The sequence below is a fragment of the Zalophus californianus genome, chromosome X, assembly GCF_009762305.2.
Source record: "Zalophus californianus isolate mZalCal1 chromosome X, mZalCal1.pri.v2, whole genome shotgun sequence".
NCBI classification, from domain to species: domain Eukaryota; kingdom Metazoa; phylum Chordata; class Mammalia; order Carnivora; family Otariidae; genus Zalophus; species Zalophus californianus.
The window spans coordinates 41,845,003-41,867,836 of NC_045612.1; the positions used below are offsets into that span (position 1 = coordinate 41,845,003).

General features: G+C 38.8%; 1 pseudogene; it reads right to left on the reverse strand.

Annotated features, from left to right (window-relative positions):
* On the reverse strand, positions 1–1,443 carry LOC113930302 (annotated as a pseudogene).
* Between the last annotated feature and the right edge of the window lie 21,391 nt (positions 1,444–22,834).

Below are 22,834 nucleotides of genomic sequence, written 5' to 3' on the forward strand. Positions count from 1 at the left end.
TTACTCTTGAATGAGGTATTCAATAACACATTGGTAATCTTTCACAAGTTCCTGAAAGCTTTCTTCCAGCTGTTCATGTTGCATGCTTATTTCTATTTGGTTCATCTGGTTTGTCAGTTCTTCTGGTGTGAGACATTTTCTCATTTTAACAAGATCTCTCTGCCTTTTCTTATATGGGCTAATTAGTCTTCTTTTAAAGTCCAGTCTATAGCTTCTGTATTGTTCAGCATCACTCATGTCAGTTAACAGTAGTCAAAAGAATTTCATAAACCCGTCTAGTATGTTGCTTCTTTATTTTGAACTTCTGTTGTGCATCTATTGCCATATGTTTGTTGAATCCTTGCATCAACTTTTCCTGAGAAAAACAGGGCAAATCTTGACAAAGCTTCACAAGCACAAAGTCTCTTAATTTCACATACCATTTGGATGGATCTTCCTCTGTAATATCAAGAAGAGAAGAAGATGCAATTGTGTTTCTATGAACTGTTTCAAAAAGTTGAACACCATGGCCTAGACCTTGAAATGGCGTTAGTACCAGCATCTAACTTACACTGGCTTGAGTTTTGTCTGGGTACACATAGTACTTACAGACTGTCATGTAGCCTATGGTCACAAAGAGCATAGCTCCATCCTTATTATACTTCTCAAATACTAGAAAGCAGTGCTGTCTTTCATCATCCATGTCAATAAAACTGGCAGTTTCAATAAACCGCATCAAAAAGGTCTGAGGCCTATCATGATATTCTTGGAAGCCTCTACATGTCATGTCAGCCTTGTATATCTGAAAGGTAAAGTTCCCCTCCTGTTGGACTGAGAACAGAATATATATGGCGTAAGGTTCCAAATGGCGTGAAATCAACTTCTTTTTCCGGTAAAGAGAGAAAAATCATTCATGTTTGTACAAAATCCAGGTAGAATTATTTGTCTAGTTTTGCCCTCTACATCATTAGCTTCTACACAAAGTTTTCATCAACTTTAGATGCATACTCAACACAGAACATTGTTGACAGGCTACCAGCATTAGAGTATAACAGGATCTTTAGACTTTTTTTAATTAAGGTTTTATTTATTTGACAGAGACACAGTGAGAGAGGGAACACAAGCAGGATAAGTGGGAGAGGGAGAAACAGGCTTCCTGCTGAGCAGGGAGCCCGATGAGGAGCTCAATCCCAGGACCCTGGGATCATGACCTGAGCCGAAGGCAGATGCTTAACGACTGAGCCACCCAGGTGCCCTGGATCTTTAGACGCTTGTAACCAAAAGCAGTTTCATCATCTCCAAAGAGTTGATGGGTATATTCAAGAAAGAAAGCTCTAATGTCATTCTCAAGATCTTCAAGCAAATGAACTAATTTTAGTTGGTGTCACATTTTTATTCTGCCAGTTTTTTCACTACACTCTCGTATAAAAACAAAAAATTCTCCATAGTACCATATCTGACCATTTCTGAGCTACAAGCGCTTATGGCTGAAGAAGGATGGATCTATAAGTTCTTCATATATTTTGGATACTAACCCTTTATCAGATATGTCATTTGCAAATATCTTTTCCCAGTCTGTAGGTTGCCTTTTAGTTTTGTTGACTCTTTCCTTCACTATGCAAAAGGTTTTTCTTTTTTTACATCTATATTGTTTAATTTTTTAATTTAAATTCAATTTATTAACATATAATGTATTATTAGTTTCAGAGGTGGAGGTCAGTGATTCAGCAGTCTGATATAATACCCAGTGCTCATTACATCAAGTGCCTTCCTTAATGTCCATCACCCAGTTATCCCATCTCCCACCCCTTCCCATTCAACAACCCTCATTTTGTTCCCTATGATTTTTTAAAATTTTATTTTATTAGGTTATGTTACTCACCATACAAAACATCATTAGTTTTTGATGTGGTGATCCACGATTCATTGTTTTCGTATAACACCCAATCCTCCATGCAGTACGTGCCCTCCTTAATACCCATCACTGGGCTAACCCATCCCCCCACCCCCTCCCCTCTAAAACCCTCAGTTTGTTTCTCAGAGTCCATAGTCTCTCATGGTCCATCTCTCCTTCCGATTCCCCCCCCCCTTCATTTTTCCCTTCCTTCTCCTAATGTCCTCCAGGCTATTCCTTATGTTCCACAAATAAGTGAAACCATATGATAATTGACTTCTCTGCTTGACTTATTTCACTTAGCGTAATCTCCTCCAGTCCCATCCATGTGGATGCAAAAGTTGGGTATTCATGCTTTCTGATGGCTGAGTAATAGTCCATTGTATATATGGACCACATCTTCTTTATCCTTTCATCTGTTGAAGGGCATCTCGGCTCTTTCCACAGTTTGGCTATTGTGGACATTGCTGCTATGAACATTAGGGCGCATATGGCCCTTCTTTTCACTACATCTGTGTCTTTGAGGTAAATACCCAGTAGAGCAACTGCGAGGTCATAGGGTAGCTCTATTTTGAATTTTCTGAGGCACCTCCACACTGTTTTCCAAAGTGGCTTGTACCAACTTGCATTCCCACCAACAGTGTAAGAGGGTTCCCCTTTCTCCACAAACTCTCCAACATTTGTTGTTTCTTGCCTTGTCAATTTTTGCCATTCTAACTGGTGTAAGGCGATATCTCAGTGTGGTTGTGATTTGAACTTCCCTGATGGCTAATGATGATGAACATTTTTTTCATGTGTCTGTTAGCCATTTGTATGTCTTCTTTGGAGAAGTCTCTGTTCATGTGTTCTGCCCATTTTTTGACTTGATTATTTGTTTTTTGGGTGTTGAGTTTGAGAAGTTCTTTATAGATCTTGGATACCAGCCCTTTGTCTGTAGTGTCATTTGCAAATATCTTCTCCCATTTTGTGGGTTGCCTCTTTGTTTTCTTGACTGTTTCCTTTGCTGTCCAGAAGCTTTTTATCTTGATGAAGTCCCAAAAGTTCATTTTTGCTTTTGTTTCACTAGCCTTTGGAGATGTATCTTGAAAGATGTTGCTGGGGCCGATGTCAGAGAGGTTACTGCCTATGTTCTCCTCTAGGATGTTGATGGATTCCTGTCTCCCATTCAGGTCTTTCATCCATTTTGAGTTTATCTTTGTGTATGGTGTTAGAGAATGGCGAGTTTCATTCTTCTGCATGTGGCTGTCCAATTTTCCCAGCACCATTTATTGAAGAGACTGTCTTTTTTCCATTGCATATTTTTTTCTGCTTTGTCAAAGATTATTTGACCATAGAGTTGAGGGTCCATATCCGGGCTCTCTATTCTGTTCCATTGGTCAATATGTCTGTTTTTGTGCCAGTACCATGCTGTCTTGGTGATCACTGCTTTGTAATATAGCTTGAAATCGGGCAATGTGATGCCCCAGCTTTGTTTTTCTTTTTCAACATTTCCTTGGCGATTCGGGGTCTTTTCTGATTCCATACAAATTTTAGGATTGTTTGTTCCAGCACTTTGAAAAATGTCATTGGAATTTTGATCGGGATGGCATTAAAGGTATAGATTGCTCTGGGTAGCATAGACATTTTAACAATGCTTATTCTTCCGATCCACGAGCATGGAATATTTTTCCATCTTTTTGTGTCTTCTTCAATTTCTTTCATGAGTGTTCTGTAGTTCCTAGAGTATAGATCCTTTACCTCTTTGGTTAGGTTTATTCCAAGGTATCTTATGGTTTTTGGTGCTATTGTAAATGGAATCGATTCTCTAATTTCTCTTTCTACAAATGCATTGTTAGTGTATAAGAAAGCTACTGATTTCTGTGCATTGATTTTTTTATCCTGCCACATTACTGAATTGCTGGATGAGTTCTAGTAATTTGGGGGTGGAGTCTTTTGGGTTTTCCACATAAAGTATCATGTCATCTGCGAAAAGAGAGAGTTTGACTTCTTTGCCAATTTGAATACCTTTTATTTTATTTTATTTTTGTTGTTGTTGTTGTCTGATTGCTGTTGCTAGGACTTCTAGCACTATGTTGAACAATAGTGGCGAGAGTGGGCATCCTGGACGTGTTCCTGATCTTAAGGGAAAGGCTCTCAGCTTTTCCCCATTGAGGATGATATTCGCTGTGGGTTTTTCATAGATGGATTTTATGAACTTGAGGAATGTTCCCTCTATCCCTATACTCTGAAGAGTTTTAATCAGAAAAGGATGCTGTAGTTTGTCAAATGCTTTTTCTGCATCAATTGAGAGGACCCTATGGTTCTTCTTTATCCTCTTATTAATGTGTTCTATCACATTGATTGATTTGCGAATGTTGAATCACTCTAGCATCCCGGGGATAAATTCCACTTGGTCGTGGTGGATGATCCTTTTAATGTATTGTTGGATCCTATTAGCTAGGATTTTGTTGAGGATTTTGGAATTCATATTCATCAAGGATATCGGTCTGAAATTCTCCTTTTTGATGGGGTCTTTGCCTGGTTTGGGGATTAAGGTAATGCTGGCCTCATATAATGATCCTGTAAACTTTCCTTCTGTTTCTGTTTTTTGAAACAGCTTCAGAAGAATAGGTATTATTTCTTCTTTGAATGATTGGTAGAATTCCCCAGGGAATCCATCAGGCCCTGGACTCTTGTTTTTTGGGAGGTTTTTGATCACTGCTTCAATGTCGTTACTGGTTATTGGCCTATTCAGGTTGTCAGTTTCTTCCTGTTTCAGTCTTGGCAGTTTATAGGTTTACAGGAAGTCGTCCATTTCATTCAGATTGCTCAGTTTCTTGGCGTATAGTTGTTGATAATAATTTCTAATAATTGTTAGTATTTTCTTGGTGTTAGTTGTGATCTCTCCCCTTTCATCATAATTTTATTAATTTGGGCCCTTTCTCTTTTCTTTTGGATAAGTCTGGCCAGCGGTTTATCGATCGTATTAATTCTTTCAAAGAACCAGCTTCTAGTTTCATTGATCTGATCTACTGTGTTTCTGGTTTCTAATTCATTGATCTCTGCTCTAACCTAATTATTTTCCTTCTAATGCATGGCTTAGGCATTGTTTGTTGCTTTTTCTATAGTTCTTTAAGGCGTAGAGTTAGTTGGCGAATTCGGGATTTTTCTATTTTTTGAGTGAGGCTTGGATGGTTATGTATTTCCCTCTTAGGACCACTTTTGCAGTATCCCATAGGTTTTGGACCAATCTGTTTTTGTTCTCACTGGTTTCCTTGAATCGTTTAAGTTCTTCTTTGATTTCCTGGTTCACCCAAACATTCTTGAGCAGAGTGGTCTTTAGCTTCCAAGTGTTTGAATTTCTTCCAAATTTTTTCTTTTGATTGAATTCCAGTTTTAAAGCATTATGGTCTGAGAATATGCAAGGAACCATCTCAGTCTTTTGGTATCGGTTGAGACCTGATTTGTGACACAGTATGTGGTCTATTCTGGAGAAAGTTCCATATGCCCTCAAGAAGAATGAGTATTCTGTTGTTTTAGGGTGGAATGTTCTGTATATATCTATGAGGTCCCTCTAGTGCAGTGTGTCATTCAAAGCTCTTGTTTCTTTTTTGATTTTCTGCTTAGATGATCTGTCTATTGCTGAGAGTGGAGTATTGAGGTCCCCTCAATATCTTTTATTTTATTATGTTATGTTAATCACCATACATTACATCATTAGTTTTTGATGTAGTGTTCCATGATTCATTGTTTGCATATAACACCCAGTGCCCTCTTTAATACCCATCCTAGGCTAACTCATCCCCCCACCTCCTCCCCTATAGAACCCTCATTTTGTTTCTCAGAGTCCATAATCTCTCATGGTTCTTCTGCCCCTCTGATCCACCCCCTCATCATTTTTCCCTTCCTGCTATCTTCTTTTTTTTTTTTTAAACATATAGTGTATTAATTGTTTCAGAGGTACAGGTCTGTGATTCAACAGTCTCACACAATTCACAGTGTTCACCATAGCACATACCTTCCCCAATGTCTATCACCCAGCCACCCCATCGCTCCCACCCCCCACCACTCAGGCAACACTCAGTTTGTTTCCTGAGATTAAGAATTCCTCATATCAGTAAGATCATATGGTATATGTCTTTCTCTGATTGACTAATTTCACTCAGCATAATACCCTCCAGTTCCATCCAATTCCTTGTTGCAAATGGCAAGATTTCATTCCTTTTGAGAGCTGTATAATATTCCATTGCATATATATACCACATCTTCTTTATCCATTCATCTGTTGATGGACGTCTTGGTTCTTTCCTTAGTTTGGTATTGTGGACATTGCTGCTGTAAACACAGGGTGCACGTATCCCTTCAGATCCCTACATTTGTATCTTTGTGGTCAATACCCAGTAGTGCAATTGCTGGATTGTAGGGTAGCTCTATTTTCAACTTTTTGAGGAACCTCCATACTGTTTTCCAGAGTGGTTGCACCAGCTTGCACTCCCACCAACAGTGTAGGAGGGTTCCCCTTTATCTGTATCCCCACCAACATCTGTCATTTCCTGACTTCTTAATTTTAGCCATTCTGACTGGTGTGAGGTGGTATCTCATTGAGGTTTTGATTTGGATTTCCCTGACGCCGAGCGATGTTGAGCAAATTTTCAAGCGTCTGTTGGCCATTTGGATGTCTTCTTTGGAAAAATGTCTGTTGATGCCTTCCGTCTGTTTCTTGGCTGTGTCATTGTTCTTTGGGTGTTGAGTTTGATAATTCTTTATAGACTTTGGATACTAGCCCTTTATCTGATATGTCATTTGCAAATATCTTCTCTCATTCTGTCAGTTGTCTTTTGGTTTTGTTGACTGTTTCTTTTGCTGTGCAAAAGTTTTTTAGCCTGATGAAGTCCCAATAATTCATTTTTGCCCTGGTTTCCCTTGCCTTTGGCGATGTTTCTAGGAAGAAGTTGCTGTGGCTGAGGTCGAAGAGGTTGCTGCCTGTGTTCTCCTTTAGGATTTTGATGGACTCCTATCTCACGTTTAGGTCTTTCAACCATTTTGAGTCTATTTTTGTGTGTGGTATAAGGAAATGGTCCAGTTTCATTCTTCTGCATATGGCTGTCCAATTTTCCCAACACCACTTGTTGAAGAGACTCTCTTTTTTCCATTGGACATTCTTTCCTGCTTTGTTGAAGATTAGTTGACCATAGAGTTGAGGGTCCATTTCTGGGCTCTCTATTCTGTTCCATTGATCTATGTGTCTGTTTTTGTGCCAGTACCATACTGTCTTAATGATTACAGCTTTGTGATACAGCTTGAAGTCCGAAATTATGATGCCACCAGCTTTGCTTTTCTTTTTCAACGTTCCTCTGGCTATTTGGGGTCTTTTCTGGTTCCATACAAATTTTAGGATTCTTTGTTCCATTTCTTTGAAAAAAGTGGATGGTATTTTGATAGGGATTGCACTGAATGTGTACATTGCTCTCAGTAGCATTGACATCTTCACAATATTTGTTCTTCCAATCCATGAGCATGGAATGTTTTTCCATTTCTTTGTGCCTTCCTCAAATTTTTTCATGAGTATTTTATAGTTTTCTGAGTACAGATTCTTTGCTTCTTTGGTTAGATATCTTCCTAAGTATCTTATGGTTTTGGGTGCAATTGTAAATGGAATCGACTTCTTAACTTCTCTCTCTCTCTTTTTTTTTTTTTTTTTTTGTCTTGTTGTTGATGTATGGGAATGACACTGATTTCTGTGCACTGATTTTATATCCTGCCTCTTGACTGAAATCCTGTATGAGTTCTAGCTGTCTTGGGGTGGAGTCTTTTGGGTTTCATATCATCTGGAAACAGTGAGAGTTTGACTTCTTCTTTGCCGATTCAGATGCCTTTTATTTCTTTTTGATATCTGATTGCTGTGGCTAGGACTTATAGTTCTATGTTGAATAGCAGTGGTGGTAGTGGATATCCTTGCCGCGTTCCTGACCTTGGGAAAGCTCTCAGTTTTTCCCCATTGAGAATGATATTTGCTGTGGTTTTTTCATAGATGGCTTTTATGATACTGATGTATGTACCCTCTATCCCTATATTCTGAGGAGTTTTGATCAAGAAACGATGCTGTATTTTGTCAAATGCTTTTTCTGCATCTATTGAGCAGATTGTATGGTCCTTCTTTCTTTTATTAATGTTTTGTATCACATTGATTGATTTGTGGATGTTGAACCAACCTTGCCTCCCAGGGATAAATCCCACTTGGTTGTGGTAATTAATCCTGTTAATGTACTGTTGGATCCTATTGGCTAGTATTTTGGTGAGAATTTTTGTATCCATGTCCATCAAGGATATTGGTCTGTAATTCTCCCTTTTGATGGGGTCTTTGTTTTTGGGATAAAGTAATGGTGGCCTCATAAAACAAGTTAGGAAGTTTTCCTTCCATTTCTATTTTTTGGACGAGTTTGAGAAGGATAGGTATTAATTCTTCTTTAAATGTTTGGTAGAATTCCCCTGGGAAGCCATCTGGCTTTGGGCTTTTGTTGGTTGGAATATTTTTGATGACTGCTTCAATTTCTAGTGGTTATAGGTTGTTCAGATATTCTATTTCTTCCTGGTTCAGTTTTGGTAGTTGATACATCTCTAAGAATGCATCTATTTCTTCTAGATTTCTTAATTTGTTGGCATATCATTGCTTATATTATATCCTTATAATTGTTAGTGTTTCTTTGGTGTTGGTTGTGATCTCTCCTCTTTCATTCATGATTTTATTTATTTGGGTCATTTCTCTTATCTTTTTCATAAGTCTGGCCAGGGGTTTATCAATCTTGTTAAATCTTTCAATGAACCAGCTCCTAGTTTCATTGATCTTTTCTACTGTTCTTTGGGTTTCCATTTCATTGATTTCTGCTCTGATCTTTATTATTTCTCTTCTCCTGCTGGGTTTAGGCTTTATTTGCTGTTCTTTCTCCAGCTCCTTTAGGTGTAGGGTTAGGTTGTGTATTTGAGACTTTCTTGTTTCTTGAGAAAGGCTTGTATTGCTATATACTTTCCTAAGAGGAAAGTAGCCTTTGCTGCATCCCAAAGATTTTGAACAGTTGTGTTTTCATTTTCATTTTCATTTTCATTTCATTGGTTTCCATGAATTTTTTAAACTCTTCTTTAATTTCCTGGTTGGCCCATTCATTCTTTAGTAGGATGCTCTTTAGCCTCCATGTATTTGAGCTTTTTCTGACTTTCCTCTTGTGATTGAGTTCTAGTTTCAAAGCACTGTGGTCTGAAAATATGCAGGGAATGATCCCAATCTTTTGGTACCAGTTGAGACCTGATTTGTGACCTAGGATGTGATCTATTCCGGAGAATGTTCCATGGGCACTAGAGAAGAATGTGTATTCTGCTGCTTCGGGATGGAATGTTCTGAATACATCCGTGAAGTCCATTTGGTCCTGTGTGTCATTTAAAGTCTTTATTTCCTTAACATAATAATAAAAAAATTAAAAAAAATAATAAAGTCTTTATTTCCTTGTTGATCTTTTGCTTAGATGATCGGTCCATTTCAGTGAGGGGGGTGTTAAAATCCCCCACTATTATTGTATCGTTATCAATGTGTTTCTTTGCTTTTGTTATTAATTGGCTTATATAATTTGCTGTTCCCATGTTAGGGCATAGATATTTACAATTGTTCGATCTTCTTGTTGGATAGACCCTTTAAGTAGGATATAGTGTCCTTCCTCATCTCTTATTATAGACTTTGGTTTAAAATCTAATTTGTCTGATATAAGGATTGCTACCCTAGCTTTCTTTTGGTGTCCATTAGCATTGTAAATTGTTTTCCAGCCCCTCACTTTCAATCTGGGGGTGTTTTTGGTTCTATAATGAATCTTTTGCAACAGTATATCGATGGGTCTTTTTTTTTTTTCCCAATGTTATACTCTTTGTCTTTTGATTGGAGCATTTACCCATCTACATTCAGGGTAACTATAGAAAGATATGAATTTAGTGCCATTGTATTTCCTGTAAGGTGACTGTTACTGTATGTTGTCTCTGTTCCTTTCTGGTCTATGTTACTTTTAGGCTCTCTATTTGCTTAAAGGACCCCTTTCAATATTTCTTGTAGGGCTCGTTTTGTATTTGCAAATTCCTTTAGTTTTGGTTTGTCCTGGAAACTTTTTATCTCTCCTTCTATTTTCAATGACAGCCTAGCTGGATATAGTATTCTTGGCTGCATATTTTTCTCATTTAGTGCTCTGAATATATCATGCCACTCCTTTCTGGCCTGCCAGGTCTCTGTGGATAGTTCTGTTGCCAATCTAATGTTTCTACCATTGTAGCTTAAAGATCTCTTCTCCCAAGCTGCTTTCAGAATTTTCTCTTTGTCTCTGAGACTCATAAATTTTACTACTTGATGTCGGGTTGTTGACCTATTTTTATTGATTTTGAGAGGGGTTCTCTGTGCCTCCTGGATTTTGATGGCTGTTTCCTTCCCCAAATTAGGGAAGTTCTCTACTATAATTTGCTCCAATATACCTTCTGCTCCTCTCGCTTTCTTCTTCTTCTGGGATCCCAATTATTCTAATATTGTTTTGTCTTATGGTGTCACTTATCTCTCAAATTCTGCCCTCATGATCCAGTAGTTGTTTATCTCTCTTTTTCTTAGCTTCTTTGTTTTCCATCATTTGCTTTTCTATATCACTAAGTCTCTCTTCTGTCTCACTTATCCTAGCAGTTAGAGCCTTCATTTTTTATTACACCTCATTAATAGCCTTTTTGATTTCGACTTGGTTAGATTTTAGTTCTTTTATTTCTCCAGAATGGGTTTCTCTAATATCTTCCATGTTTTTTCAAGCCCAGCTAGTATCTTTAAAATCGTCATTCTGAACTCTAATTTTGACATCTGACTAATGTCCGTATTGAGTAGGTCCCTGGCAGTCGGTACTGCCTCTTGGTTTTTTTTTTGTTGTTGTTGTTGTTGTTGATGTGATTTTTTCTGTCTTGTCATTTGTCTAGGGGAGAATAGATGAATGAGAGAACAAAATGCTAACAGGGAAACAACAACCCCAGAAAATATACACTAATCAAATCAGAAAAGACCTGAAAGCGGGAGAAAAGAAAGGGAAATTAAGAATAAAGAAATAGAAAAAGAAAAAGAAAAAAATAAACAAAAACAAAACAAAACAGAATATGATCAAATATGATGTGGCTGCTGCATAGATCAGTGCCACACACTAGATTTTGGGCGTATTTTGGTCTGTTAGAAGAAAGTGCCTCCCAAATTTTTAAAGAAAGAGAAACTTATGTATGTACAAAAATAAGGGTAAGTACAATGAAGGGAAGGAATATGACTGTAGTGACGAAAATTATAAAGGATTTTATAAAAGGAATTGATAAGAAGCTGGTTGAAAAAAGAAAGAAGAGGAATTAAAAAATAAAAGGGGAGGGAGAGAATGTGATCCGGCAGTTGACTAGAACAAAGCCGTACACTAGATATTGAGGGTATATTTTGGTCTGTTAGAAGAAACTGTACCCCAAAATTTTAAAGAGAGAACAACTTATATATTTATGTATACCAAAAATAAGGTTAACTGCTATGTAGGGATAGAATATGACTCTAAAAATGAAAAATAAAAAACTTTTTTTAATAAAGGGATTGATAAGTGTTGGTTGAAAAAGGAAAAAAGAAAAATTTTAAAAAAAGAGAGAAAGAAAAAAGAAAATTAAAAAATTAACTTTGAAGGACTAATGAATCATGGGAAGAAAGTCATGAATTCTATGTGCAGTATTCCCCTAGTGCTGGAGTTCTGCCGTTCTCATTATTTGGTAAACTTGGTCTTGGCTGGTTGTTGTTGCTGATCTTCTGGGAGAGGGGCCTGTTGCCGTGGTTCTCAAATGTCTTTGCCAGGGACGGAATTGCCCCGCCCTTGCTGGTCCTGAGACCACACTGTCCCACAAGAGTTCCACCCCCTGCTTAGCCACTGGAGTGATGTCCCTCAGCAGAGCCAACTTCTAAAAGTTCCAATTCTGTGCTCTGCGGCTCTATCACTTGCCAGAAGCGGCAGACGGAGGCCCCCTCCCCCTCCGTCTATCCTCCCGAATATCGCCTCAAATTCATTTCTCCGCACATCCTACCTTCCAGAAAATGGTCAGTTTTCTGTTCAGAGAGTTGCTGCTATTCTTTACTTCGATCTCCTGTTGAGTTCATAGGTGTTCAGAATGTTTTGATCTCTATCTAGCTGAATTCCTGGGACCAGACGAAATTTAGGTCTCCTACTCCTCTGCCAACTTGCTCATCTGCTTGAGGTCTCCAGCAATTAACGTATTGTTATCAATATGATTCTTTATTTTGGTTAACAGTTGGCTTATGTAGATGGGTGCTCCCATGTTGGGGTCATAGAAATCCATAATTGTTAGATCTTCTTGTTGGATAGATCCTTTAAGAATGATATAGTGTCCCTCTGTGTCTCTAACTACAGTCTTTAGTTTAAAATCTAATTTGTCTGATATAAGAATTGCTACCCCAGGTTTCTTTTGAGGTCTGTTGTCATGGAAGATGGATCTTCATCCCTTCACTTTCAGTCTGGATGTAACTTTAGGTTCAAAACGAGTCTCTTGTAGACAGCATATGGGTGGGACCTGTCTTTTTATCCAATCTGCAACCCTGTGCCACTTTATAGGAGCATTTATGTCGTTCAGGCTGAGAGTGATATTGAAAGATATGAATTTATTGTCATTATGTTGTGTGTGAAGACCTTTTTTTTTATAGATTGTTCCTATAAATTCCTTTGCTATATCACTCTTGGGGTCTTTCTCCTTTTATAGAACCCCCTTTAATATTTCTTGCAGGGCCACCTTAGTGGTCACATATTTTTTCAATTTCTGCTGGTCTTGGAAGCTCTACATATCTCCATCCATTCTAAATGACAGTGTTGCCGGATAAAGTATTCTTGGCTGCCTGTTCTTCTTGTTTAGTGCCTTGAATATGTCTTGCCAGGCCTTTCTGGCCTGCCAGGCCTCTGTGGATAGGTCTGTCATTATTCTGATGTTCCTGCCTCTGTTCATAAGGAATCTCTTCCCCTAACTGCTCTTAAGATGGTTTCCTTGGTTCTAAGATTTGTTAGTTTTACTATTACATGCTGGTGTATTGGCCTGTTTTCCCTGATCTTGGGAGGGGTCCTCTTTGCCTCTAGGACATGAATCTTTGTTTCATTCCCCAGACTAAGGAACTTCTCAGCTACGATTCGCTCAAATATATCTTCTAGTCCTCTCTCTCTCTCCACCCCCTCCAGGATTCCAATAATTCTGACATTGGAACTTTTCATGGTGTCAGTTATTTCTCTGATTCTATTTTCATGGATTCTGAGTTGTTTTTCCCTGGCCTCCTCTTTTCCCTTTTTGTCTATTATTTGGTCTTCTAGGTCACTAATTCATTCTTCTGCCTCACTTACCCTAGCTGTTAGATTATCTAGATTAGATTGGATCTCATTGATAGCATTTTTAAGTTCTGCCAACTCAGCTTTCATTTCTGCCCTTAGAGACTCCATGTAGCCATTAATCAATTTCTCCATTCTAGCTATTGTCTTCACAATTACTAACCTGAATTCCATCTCCAAAATCTTGGTTATATTTCAATCCATTGTATATCTGTGGCATAAGTCATAATCTCTGAGTCTTTCCTATTTTGGGTGTTCCTCCTCCTAGTCATTTTTATGAGGGGTGGTTGAGGGAATGTATAGAGTCCAAATTTTTGACCACAAACCAAGCAAAATGCACCTGTTTTTAGGGACCTTATGGTTGCTGGCCTCTTGTTTTCCCAGCCTGTCTTCTGGGGGAAGAGCCTGCCGCACTGTTACTCAGGAAACCCTGTTTGGGCAGAGTTGCCCTGCCCCCTGTGGTGGGGGATGGCCTCAGTGAAAACCGATTTTGGGGGGCTTATGTTCTCTGGTGGCTTTCCCTGGCATCTTTCCCTGTCTCTTTCAAGAGTCAGAGCAGAAGAGACCATTTCCAACCCTCTGCCTCAGAGCAGAGAGATCGCAGTCTGTTCTTCAGTGAGCTCTCCAGGCCACACTATCTCCACTTCTATTTGTGCTGTTATAAACTGCAGCGTCCTGGGTTGTGCACCCCACAAAAGTGCTCCCAGTCCTCGCCTCCAGGTCAGGGCACATCTCTGCCCTTTGTGCTTCTAAATTCGCCAGGAGGCCCCAGTTGGCAAGTGCCGCCCCTCCGCTCCATGTTTCCATCTGTGGGGCTGCCCTAAAGTCCTTTCCCTGCTGCTAAATGTCTGGGAGTCTGTACCCTGTCCCCAGTGCAGGAGGCTATTGCTCACTGGTGATGTAGGATCCCAATGGCTCAGCTCCCTCCCCCTTCCATTTATCCTCCAATATCTCCCTGCAGAATCATGGCTCCCAACTTCATACCTCCAAACCAACAACCGGGGATATTCTGTTTGTAGAGATCCAGATCTATCTTCTTACATCTCAGGCTGATTTCACAGGTGTTCAGAGTGGTCTGGTAGATATCCAGCTCAATTCTGGGCACCGGTTGGAATAAGGTCCCCTACTCCTCTGCCATCTTTCCCCCCTTCACTAAGTTTATATTTAACATCAGTAAAAGTGATAGGGAAACACTAAACTTTATATCAGTATTTGCATATGCATATTTAGAGATTCAATGAGGATGATCATCTCCCTCCTTTTATACTTATAACTAAAATAAAACCTTGGACATATCATAGCAAACAAGAAAAAAAAAAGCTGATCATTGGGGAGTAGAAGACATATTGACTAGGGACCTTGGGATTTAAAGGACAAAGAAGTGAGGTACTTTGGTTTCCTTATTGCCTCCCATATACCCCAGACAGTCATTGCAAAAGCATCCAACTCAGAAATACCAACAGGCACAGACAAAATTAAATAAACACAAGTTCAAAGAAAAGACTATTATAAAGACCTGGCCAGGTCATAGGTAAGTGTGGCTTAACAGAAAAATTTTTTGACAATACCTACCCTATATCAGTGAAACACGATGAGAAACCACACTCACTCCCACAGTTTCAGTGGGGTGAACAGGAAGTGGATTGTCCATCCTACATACCTACCCCATGGAATCAGTTGTACTCTGATTTCCCCACCTGGTGGTGTCAGTGAGGCTAATCAAGAAGCTAATCCATGCTCTACCTGGCAGAAGCAGGCAGCACTATGATTCCTCAGCCAGTTGGTGGAGGGTCTAGCTGGCAGCTAATCTTCTATCTTCATTCCCTGCAGAAACAGGCAGTGCTCTAGTAAATCTGCCAGAGCACACTGGCAACAAATGGTGACCTGGGTCTCCAACCCCACCTAGCATCAACAATGCTGAACAAGGCAGTGTAAGTCAGGGGTAGTAAGCATTATTCTCTCCCCATCCCTGTTGACAGTGAGGTCCATTGGGGAGCTGAACCTCCATACCCACCCAGCAGTAACAAGAGAGAACAAGGAGGTATAAAGCAGAGCAACCTGTCCTCCTCTCTGGTGTCAGTGGGGCCCAGAGTAGATCTGTGTTTCTATGTCTTCCTGCAATAAGGAAGTGTGAGTCAGTGCCCCATTTTTGCCTGAGTGGTGTTGGCAAAGTTGAGATAGAAGCTGAATATACACATTGCCTGGGCCTTACACTACACCTCAACAGGGGGAAAGCTTACTAAAAATTAAGATGAAACAGGATACAAAGTCTCATAATATGTAAGATGTCCAGGATACAACTGGAAATCATTCCAAACATACCAAGAATCAGAAAAACCACAAAATGAATGATAATAGACAATACACAGATGCCAACACCAAGACAAATGAGCTCTTGGAATTATCTGACAAGGATTTAAAGTAGCCATCATAAAAGTGCTTGAACAAGCAACTAAAAGTTATCATAAAACAAATGAAAATAAAAAGAATCCCAGTAAAAAAAAAAAATAGAAGTTACATAATAGAACAAAATCTAAATTTTAGAAATGAAAATGCAATAATTGAAATAAAAATCACATTGAGTGGGCTTGATAGCAGAGACAAGTTTATAGAGGGCAGAATCAATTAATGTTCAGACAGGTCAATAGAACATGCCTAATCTGAACAAGAGTGAAAATAGGATGAGTAAAATGATGAGTTTTAATGATGTGGGGGACAGCAGAAAATGATCCAGCATTCAAAAAAAAAAAAAAAGCCAACATCCATAATATTGGAGTCTCAGAAGGAGAAGAGAGTGGAACTGAGAAGCTATTCAAAGAAATAATACTGAAAAATTCCCAATTCTGTGAAAGACAAACTTACATAAACCCAAGATGCTGAAAGAATCCCAAATAAGATAAACTAATAACTTCACATCAAGACACATCATAATTAAACTTTGAAAACTAAAGAATGAAAAATATTGAAAGAAGCCAGAGAAAATACAGTGACAATGGATTTCTGATCTGAGACGACTGGCAGCTAAAAAGAAGTGGCACAACATTTTCCAAGCACTGAAAGAAAAGAACTGTCAGCTGTGAATTCTATCTCTGTGCGTATATAAAGAAATATATCCCTTTATGAATGAAGGGAAAAAAAAGTTGTTCTAAGACACAGGAAATCTAAATATTTTTTTCTATAGCATATATAATTATTTTACAGAAAAATGTTGTCAATAAAGACATTATAATCCTATTGTATCTTGTGCTTTCAGCTCCTTCTTTCCATCCTTCTGTATTATAGGTGATGGAAACCCATAGACTAATTTTCCCAGGTCCCCTTTACTGTTTGGTATCTATTAGGTTATGTCAATGGGAGGCGCTGTTAGGACTTTAGAAGGTGGGAGAAAGAGAGAAGACATTGCTTTCTTCTCTTTTCTGTTCTGTTCTTTACCTTTCCTTCATTTTCCTTTCCTTTTTCTTTTCTTTTCTGTTGTTTACTTGCCACACTTCCTGAAATTGCAGCAGCAGTGGTGGGGAGCAGGAACACAGGCTCGTCAATGGAAGTGGAATCTTCCTGGTTCCTTCTCAGACAGAAGGGTCCCAGCTATGGTGGTAAATAAATAAGATTAGAGCAGAGATCAATGAATTAGAAACCAGAAACACTGTAGATCAGATCAAAGAAACTACAAGCTGGTTCTTTGAAAGAATGAATATGATTGATAAACTGTTGGCCAGACTTATCCAAAAGAAAATAGAAAGGGCCCAAATTAATAGAAATTAATTAATTAATTAACAGAAACAGAAGGAAAGCTTCCAGGCTCATTATATGAGGCCAGCATTACCTTAATCCCCAAACCAGGCAAAGACCCCAACAAAAAGGAGAATTTCAGACCGATATCCTTGATGAATATGAATTCCAAAATCCTCAACAAAATCCTAGCTAATAGGATCCAACAATACATTAAAAGGATCATCCACCACGACCAAGTGGAATTTATCCCCGGGATGCTAGAGTGATTCAACATTCGCAAATCAATCAATGTGATAGAACACATTAATAAGAGGATAAAGAAGAACCATAGGGTCCTCTCAATTGATGCAGAAAAAGCATTTGACAAACTACAGCATCCTTTTCTGATTAAAACTCTTCAGAGTATAGGGATAGAGGGAACATTCCTCAAGTTCATAAAATCCATCTATGAAAAACCCACAGCGAATATCATCCTCAATGGGGAAAAGCTGAGAGCCTTTCCCTTAAGATCAGGAACACGTCCAGGATGCCCACTCTCGCCACTATTGTTCAACATAGTGCTAGAAGTCCTAGCAACAGCAATCAGACAACAACAACAACAAAAATAAAATAAAATAAAAGGTATTCAAATTGGCAAAGAAGTCAAACTCTCTCTTTTCGCAGATGACATGATACTTTATGTGGAAAACCCAAAAGACTCCACCCCCAAATTACTAGAACTCATCCAGCAATTCAGTAATGTGGCAGGATAAAAAAATCAATGCACAGAAATCAGTAGCTTTCTTATACACTAACAATGCATTTGTAGAAAGAGAAATTAGAGAATCGATTCCATTTACAATAGCACCAAAAACCATAAGATACCTTGGAATAAACCTAACCAAAGAGGTAAAGGATCTATACTCTAGGAACTACAGAACACTCATGAAAGAAATTGAAGAAGACACAAAAAGATGGAAAAATATTCCATGCTCGTGGATCGGAAGAATAAGCATTGTTAAAATGTCTATGCTACCCAGAGCAATCTATACCTTTAATGCCATCCCGATCAAAATTCCAATGACATTTTTCAAAGTGCTGGAACAAACAATCCTAAAATTTGTATGGAATCAGAAAAGACCCCGAATCGCCAAGGAAATGTTGAAAAAGAAAAACAAAGCTGGGGCATCACATTGCCCGATTTCAAGCTATATTACAAAGCAGTGATCACCAAGACAGCATGGTACTGGCACAAAAACAGACATATTGACCAATGGAACAGAATAGAGAGCCCGGATATGGACCCTCAACTCTATGGTCAAATAATCTTTGACAAAGCAGAAAAAAATATGCAATGGAAAAAAGACAGTCTCTTCAATAAATGGTGCTGGGAAAATTGGACAGCCACATGCAGAAGAATGAAACTCGCCATTCTCTAACACCATACACAAAGATAAACTCAAAATGGATGAAAGACCTGAATGGGAGACAGGAATCCATCAACATCCTAGAGGAGAACATAGGCAGTAACCTCTCTGACATCGGCCCCAGCAACATCTTTCAAGATACATCTCCAAAGGCTAGTGAAACAAAAGCAAAAATGAACTTTTGGGACTTCATCAAGATAAAAAGCTTCTGGACAGCAAAGGAAACAGTCAAGAAAACAAAGAGGCAACCCACAAAATGGGAGAAGATATTTGCAAATGACACTACAGACAAAGGGCTGGTATCCAAGATCTATAAAGAACTTCTCAAACTCAACACCCAAAAAACAAATAATCAAGTCAAAAAATGGGCAGAACACATGAACAGAGACTTCTCCAAAGAAGACATACAAATGGCTAACAGACACATGAAAAAAATGTTCATCATCATTAGCCATCAGGGAAGTTCAAATCACAACCACACTGAGATATCGCCTTACACCAGTTAGAATGGCAAAAATTGACAAGGCAAGAAACAACAAATGTTGGAGAGTTTGTGGAGAAAGGGGAACCCTCTTACACTGTTGGTGGGAATGCAAGTTGGTACAAGCCACTTTGGAAAACAGTGTGGAGGTGCCTCAGAAAATTCAAAATAGAGCTACCCTATGACCTCGCAGTTGCTCTACTGGGTATTTACCTCAAAGACACAGATGTAGTGAAAAGAAGGGCCATATGCGCCCTAATGTTCATAGCAGCAATGTCCACAATAGCCAAACTGTGGAAAGAGCCGAGATGCCCTTCAACAGATGAAAGGATAAAGAAGATGTGGTCCATATATACAATGGACTATTACTCAGCCATCAGAAAGCATGAATACCCAACTTTTGCATCCACATGGATGGGACTGGAGGAGATTACGCTAAGTGAAATAAGTCAAGCAGAGAAGTCAATTATCATATGGTTTCACTTATTTGTGGAATATAAGGAATAGCCTGGAGGACATTAGGAGAAGGAAGGGGAAAACGAAGGCGGAGGGAATCGGAGGGAGAGATGGACCGTGAGACACTATGGACTCTGAGAAACAAACTGAGGGTTTTAGATGGGCGGGGGTGGGGGGATGCGTTAGCCTGGTGATGGGTATTAAGGAGGGTACGTACCTCATGGAGGATTGGGTGTTCTATGAAAACAATGAATCGTGTATCACTACATCAAAAACTAATGATGTATTGTATGGTGACTAACATAACATAATAAAATAAAAAAAGTAATAATTAAACTTAATACCCTGACTTAATTTATGTAGAGAAAAGCACACTGCTGGTGGTATTCTGCACTGTTACAATACTTTAACGGTAAATGTCTTTTAAACTTTAAAATACCTTTTATAGATATCCCTATAAAATGGTTTTAATTTTATTACAGTTGATATATTTATAGATTACTTGTGATTCTATTCTGTATTAAGCTTGACTCAAGAGGAAAATTATGATATTTTTATATACTTGTTGACCAATATGCAAATACAAAATGTACTGTTTTTTTAGGTATCTTCATTTTACTTTTTTTTTTTTAAATTTTAGCTAGTTGACATACAACACAATATTGGTTTCAGGAGTAAAATTCAGTGATTCATCACTTAAACATACAACGCCCAGGGCTCATCACAAGTGCTCTCTTTAATACCCATCACTCATCTAGCCAGGCCCTCACCTATCTCCCTCCATCAACCCTCAGTTTATTCTCTCTCATTGTCTCTTGTGGTTTGTTTCCTTCTCTCCTTTCTTCCCCCCTCCCATATGTTGATCTGTTTTGTTTCTTAAACTCCACATATGAGTGAAATAATATAGTATTTGTTTTTCTCTGACTGACTTATTTCACTTAGCATAATACACTCTAGCTCCATCCACATCATTGCAAATGGCAAGATTTCATTCTTTTAGATGGCTGAGTGAGACTCCATTATATATATATACCACATCTTCTTTATCCATTCATTAGTTGATGGACATTTAGACTCTCTCCATAGTTTGGCTATTGTTGATAATGCTACTAAAATCATCAGGGCACACGTACCACTTTTTTGTTGTTGTTTTTTGTTTCATATTTTTTGTTTGTTTTTTGTTTTAATTTTTTTAATTATGTTAATCACCATACATTACATCATTAGTTTTTGCTGTAGTGTTCCATGATTCATTATTTGCATATAACACCCAGTGCTCCATGCAGAACGTGCCCTCTTTAATACCTATCACCAGGCTAACCCATCCTCCCACCCCGTCCCCTCTAGAACCCTCAGTTTGTTTTCCAAAGTCCATCGTCTCTCATGGTTCATCTCTCCCTCCGACTTCTGCCCCTTTATTCTTTCCCTCCTGCTATCTTCTTCTTCTTCTTTTTTTTTAATGTATAATATATTATTTGTTTCAGAGGTACAGATCTGTGATTCAACAGTCTTGCACAATTCACAGCGCTCACCATAGCACATACCCTCCCCAATGTCTATCACCCAGCCACCCCATCCCTCCCACCCCCCACCACTCCAGCAACCCCCAGTTTGTTTCCTGAGATTAAGAATTCCTCATATCAGTGAGGTCATATGATACGTGTCTTTCTCTGATTGACTTATTTCGCTCAGCATAACACTCTCCAGTTCTATCCACATTGTTGCAAATGGCAAGATTTCATTCCTTTTGATGGCTGCATAATATTCCATTGTATGTATATACCACATCTTCTTTATCCATTCATCTGTCTAAGGACATCTTGGCTCTTTCCACAGTTTGGCTATTGTGGACATTGCTGCTATAAACATTGGGGTGCATGTACCCTTCATATCCCTACATTTGTATCTTTGTGGTTAATACCCAGTAGTGCAATTGGTGGATTGTATGGTATCTCTATTTTCAACTTTTTGAGGAACCTCCATACCGTTTTCCAGAGTGGTTGCACCAGCTTGCATTCCCATCAACAGCGTAGGAGGGTTCTCCTTTCTCCACATCCCCACCAACATCTGTTGTTTCCTGACTTGTTAATTTTAGCCATTCAGACTGGTGCAGGTGGTATCTCATTGAGCTTTTGATTTGGATTTCCCTGATGCCGAGGGATGTTGAACACTTTTTCATGTGTCTGTTGGCCGTTTGGATGTGTTCTTTGGAAAAATGTCTGTTCATGTCTTCTGCCCATCTCTTGATTGGATCATTTGTTCTTTGGGTGTTGAGTTTGATAAGTTCTTTATAGATTTTGGATACTACCCCTTTATCTGATATGTCATTTGCAAATATCTTTCTCCCATTCTGTCAGTTGTCTTTTGGTTTTATTGACTGTTTCTTTTGCTGTGCAAAAGCTTTTTATCTTGACGAAGTCCCAATAGTTCACTTTTGCCCTGGCTTCCCTTGCCTTTGGCAATGTGTCTAGGAAGATGTTGCTGTGGCTGAGGTGGAAGAGATTGCTGCCTGTGTTCTCCTTTAGGATCTTGATGGACTCCTGTCTCACATTTAGGTCTTTCAACCATTTGGAGTCTATTTTTGTGTGTGGTGTAAGGTATTGGTCCAGTTTCGTTCTTCTGCATGTGGCATCCATTTTTCCCAACATCATTTGTTGAAGAGACTGTCTTTTCCTCACTGGACATTCTTTCCTGCTTTGTCGAAAAAAATAGTTGACCATAGAGTTGAGGGTCCATTTCTGGGCTCTCTATTCTGTTCCATTGATCTATGTGTCAGTTTTTATGCCAGTACCATACTGTCTTGTTGATGGCAGCTTTGTAATAGAACTTGAAGTCTGGAATTGTGATGCCGCCAGCTTTGCTTTTCTTTTTCAATATTCTTCTGGCTATTCGGGGTCTTTTCTTGTTCCATCCATATTTTAGGATTATTTGTTCCATTTCTTTGAAAAAAGTGGATGGTATTTTGACGGGGATTGCATTGAATGTGTAGATTGCTATAGGTAGCATTGACATCTTCACAATATTTGTTCTTCCAATCCATGAGCATGGAACGTTTTTCCATTTCTTTATGTCTTCCTCAATTTCTTTCATGAGTATTTTATAGTTTTCTGAGTACAGATTCTTTGCCTCTTTGGTTAGATTTATTCCTAGGTAGCTTATGGTTTATGAGTGCAGTTGTAAATGGGATTGTCTCCTTAATTTCTCTTTTTTCTGTCTTGGTGTTGGTGTATAGGAATGCCACTGATTTCTGTGCATTGATTTTATATCCTGCCAGTTTACTGAATTCCTGTATGAATTCTAGCAGTTTTCGGGTGGACCCACAGCGAATATCATTCTCAAAGGGGAAAAACAGAGCTTTCCCCCTAAGGTCAGGAACTCAGCAGGGATGTCCACCATCACCACTGCTATTCAACATAGTATTAGAACTCTAGCCACAGCAATCAGACAACAAAAAGAAATCAAAGGCATCCACATCAGCAAAGAATAAGTCAAACTCTCACTCTTT